Raw genomic sequence first — 4,853 nt, 5'->3', positions numbered from 1 at the left:
TGCAACAAAATAATTCACAAACGTACCACTGTCTTCGGTTCTTTTTCTGGTTGATGAATAGAAATCACCTAACAAACGCATGCCGACATTCGTTGACAAGCTTCGATGTGAACCTGCTGCAACCGAGCAATGCCAACGTTGTTTACAGGGGCAGTAAAACGTGACATCAACACCAGAAAACTAGAAACAGCAAAAAACGAAACTCCTTCACTGAGTAAGCCTTCTTACTTGCAATGCAAACAATCTGAACATAATCCTATATCTTTATGCTACGTATTCTACAAAGCTCGTGTTCGAGGACGACACTAACAGAATAGATTGAGTAAAAAGGGCGTCTTCTTGTCCCACAACTACAGATAGCTTGCACCGACGTCACGGAAACCCGCATGTTGGGACGAGATGCTAGCGATGCCACATTAATGCTATCAGAACATCACATGCAGGTTATTTCATTACGCACGCGCAGAGACGCTCTGCCACGTCGTTTTCAACGTCATCAAAACCACCATCGTGCAGTACCAGTACATTAAGAAGCGGCGTCCATGACGTCACGTGCAAGCCATCTATAATCGTCATCTGGCTTGCTAGTCCACTTTCCTACCAAGAATGCTATGTCACGCTGATAGCGCACGTGCCGTTCGTGACCAGGAAGTGCCGGGCGCGCGGCGATAATGCAAGGAAGCATGCTAGATAGATATTGTTGTGGGACCAAAAAGACGCCCCCTTTTTGCTCGATCTATTCTGTGAGTGTACAAGCAGAAGCGCAGTAAGAAAGCGCGTGCTTCGGGCTCCGTAGCCTTGGCTGTGCTGCCACAGAAAGTTGTCGCCAGGTGTAGCAAATAGCAAGAATTGTGACAGTGAAACGAGGAATCGATCAGTTGCTTTAAGCGAAGCGCGCTTTCCCGCACAACGCCGTTGCGGTGCGCTCAATCGCTACTGGCATGTTGACACACGGGGCTCTAGAATGGATCACGCAATCCCGGTGCGCTTGCGCCGATTAGCTTCGATGCGGCCACGCTGCGCCGTGTTCTTACTAAGAGTGGACGACCCTGTACAGTAATAGTTAGGCACGCGCTCGCGTGGTCCGTAAACTTTGTGGTCGACTGTACTGTACGTACAAGCGTAGCACGTGAATGTGTTCGGCGCGGTGCACTACTTGCAAATTAACACGACGCAAGCCAGCTTCCTCACTTACTATTTGTCGAAGTTTTATCCGGTGGTGGTGCTGGCCACGGCGTTACCCTACCACCGGGATGCTGCGGTGCTTCCCTGCAAAAGACGAAAGGTGACCATCGTCGCTTGTGTCACGGCGCAACTCGACCAACTCACCCACACGACCGTGGCCGTGGCTCACGTGTCCTCTTAACTTCTGGTCTTCTTTTGTTGGTAGACTGCGCAAGATCACAAGCGGACCAAAAAACATCAGTCGAAGGGCACTCCGCGCAAGTGGCAAATGTCCGTCTAGGGACACTTCAACGCTTTCAGAAGGCAGCTTTGATTACTATTGTAAACTCGGCGATCGTGACAACTATACGGTTTATACATTCCTCCGACATTAGAGCGATCGTATCGCTGTATTGCAAGCAAATTAAAAACGTGACACTCGAAGATTAAACGGATTTTGCGAAGGACTTGAAAAAAACTGCACTCACCATCTCGACCGTGCTGTCCCAAAGAGGAGGAAACGTGCGCGACGCTAGCGCCGGATATGGGCACTGCGTTGGCTACTGTTCGTACTAACGGTGGCTTGAGGTGGCTAATATCGCTAGCATAGATCTATAACAAGGAGGTTATACACTATTTCTTCTGGAGTGGAGGTGGCGCCCCGTAAGTGAAGCCGGTCGCCGCCGTATACGTCAGGTCAGTGCCTCCTCTATAACTTTCAGTGCCTGGTAGAACACCCTCCCGCGGCCGTCGGCGCTTGCGTTTCTCCCGCTCGCCGCGACTGCGTGGTGGCGCTGTGCAAACAGGGTCGGGCGCTGAGCCGGTAGTGCTGGTGCGGGCGCGGCCTAGAGCGCTTGTTTGCTTGCTCTGCCTTGACACGTGCGGTTGGGTTTAGCGAGTTGAATGCGAAGGAAGATTTTTTTATCCTTTGTCGTGACCACGCAGCTTGCATGAATTGCGATGTCGTACTGCTGCGTGCCGCTGTGCAAGTCGGACGAAAAAAAGAAAGTGCCTGGACTATACATCTGACCAGCTCCTTTTGTCCTTGATATACTTTGCGAGCTTTTGCAGACGGTGCGCTCAAAGACAACCCAAATTTGGCAAAGCCACTCAGTACCTTGACAAAGTACACAGTTCCAGCCCTCTGTGCATCAAGGCTCCTTAAATGCCAGAGTGATGGCAGCTATGACCGCAGGGTGCGACTCGTGAACCTCATATGATTTACCTCAGGCCACTCCTCTCGGACTAGGCGTTTAAAGGAACACTAAAGAGAAACAATGAATTGGTTTAGATCGATAAATTATGCTCCGAGAACTCTAATGTCGTTATTTCGCCATCATAGGTTTATTAATAGAGGAGAAAATCTATAGTTCGAAGTCATTTTTAAATTTCGCGCCGAAATCTCCCGCGTGACATCACGGATTTCAAAGTGAATTTATCGCATTTTGGCTCCATTGGATCAACAAAAATACGTCAATTTGGTATGTTAAGTCTATGGCTCCCTCAAAGGATAATGTACTTCATTTTTACGATGAGGAACTACGCAGTCCCTAGTAGGTGCCATCAAACATGTGACGTCACGGCGAATGGTGCGGAAACTTCAAGGTGGCGTCGCCACCTACATTTTCTCGCTTACTAAGCGTCTTCTCGCAGCAGCGTGGTGTTTTTGGTATCGTGAAAGAGTACTATACTAATATGAGAAAAATCGCTTTGTTCTTTAGTGTCCATTTAATGTGACTGACAAGCAGGATGCTTGCAAATATTTCGCGAGAAGCCACTTTCAAGGGAGTATGTAAGGATTTGAGAAAGGTTGTGTCGTTGTTTATTATATGCGATATTTTATTTGTCAACAAATATTTTCATTGCAAGCCATTTTATATAACGCTGTGAGAAATATTATCTTGTGCAATTTATGATCTTTTTTTCTTGTCAGCAAATGTTTTAACCTTAGGCCATTGTATGCATGGCTCTGAAAAATAGTTTTGTGCAATTTATGATCTTTTTTCTTGTCAGCAAATGTCTCAATCTTAGGCCCAATGTATGTATGGCTGTGAAATATTGTTTCCTTTGCAGTTAACTTCCTTTGTCACCAAATGTTTCACTATTAGGTCAATAGATGTAAGGTGTGAAAATCATGTGTGTGCAATTTTATATTTTTTTTGTACGCAAATGTTTTAATAGCGGGCCAGTATATGTAAGGCTGCGAAAAGGTGCTTTCTTCCAATAGAAATTTTTTTTTTCCTTGCCACCTGGTGATTTAATCCTAGGCAGCAGGTAGGTACCCTGGACAGAGAAACAGCACGCCTTTTTTTTCACGTTGGGTTAATATTTCAAGAGATATTCTGAATTGGGACAACAAATTGGTCCAGTTGGATTTGGGTAATGGTGGAGCGTAGACTGATTTTGAATCGGGTTTTGTATAAGCTTGCTCCGCGGCTGAGTGCCAAGTCAGCAACTGCGGGTTTTGCCAAGTCTTGTGTTTGTTGCGAGCGAGCTCAAGAGCTTAGCGGTCGAGTAGGCCTTGCTTCTACCGATCATTGTCAGCATCTCAAGATACCCTGACGTCGAGAAAATCGCGAAACTAGCAGCCGCACCTGCGCAGGTAATGCGCGGCCAGCGAGCGAAAGACCGCGAAACCCTGTTTGGGGGCGGCGCCTGGCGGTGAACGGTTGTACTCGCGCCGACGGTCGTGCCTTTTGTTCTCCTCCCCGTCCACCAGGCACTGAAAGTTATAGAGGAGGCACTGGTCAGGTTGGCGGAAGCGATAGCGGAAAGTGCGCCGGCTGTGCTAGCAACCGTGTGACCGCCATTTTGAAGGCCGTCCGTCCCAACGTTGGTCCGTCCCGACCGGTGCATTCACCGTCCGCTGCCTACAAGCTGTATTTGCTCCACATTCCTCTTGTTTTAATTTATTTGGCTCAAAAAGTATTGCATTTACCGGTTGTGAAGCTGCTGCAGCCATGGGTGATGAGCACTCGCCTCGCTTGAGCGTGTACGCCGAGAAATTGGACGCCGATGCGATACACGGACAAAGTGGCTCTCAGCGGTGGCGTTGACCCACTCATTCTGACCAGCTGTTCTGACGAGCAAGGAATTAAGCCTCATTCGAGATTGCACTCGTACCGAAGTTGGAACTTTCAGACATCAAGGAGTACTTGGTGCACGCTACCAGTTTTGTGACGCATGAACAACTGAAAGCCAAGAAATCTTTGGAGGAGTGCGGTTTGTCCAGGAACCCTCGCTGAAAAGTTACGGCGACTGCGTCGTTGTGCGCGCAAAGGTAAGATAATCTTTAGCGTTGAACTTAAATTTCAGCTGTAAACGCGAAGGGTGAGCGTACCAAACAATTTGATGGCAGTGCGATTCTCTACGAACCTGGTTGAAGCAGCGGTGTTAACAGCGCTTGCGAAGTAATGCATGTAAAAGCACCGCTACGCGGGGTACTTTCGATTGCAGTCGAGTGCGAACGAGACTTAAATTTCGACGTGATTGACTCACCTACAGCTTTGATCGATCGCGATGAAAATGTATCTCTAGGGCGTTAAATTATTTAACGAGACCAAGGTTGCAAGTCACCTGTGTTTTGATGCAAGTGTACGAAACTCGCAGCCAGAAGTCCACTTTAGCGAGAAAAACAAAAGCGTGTGCGTCTCATTTTAGCTCGCAATGTACCGCGCATGTGTAAATAT

The sequence above is a fragment of the Rhipicephalus sanguineus genome, chromosome 10 (genome assembly GCF_013339695.2).
Source record: "Rhipicephalus sanguineus isolate Rsan-2018 chromosome 10, BIME_Rsan_1.4, whole genome shotgun sequence".
NCBI classification, from domain to species: domain Eukaryota; kingdom Metazoa; phylum Arthropoda; class Arachnida; order Ixodida; family Ixodidae; genus Rhipicephalus; species Rhipicephalus sanguineus.
Note: the sequence above shows the minus strand (reverse complement) of the source record.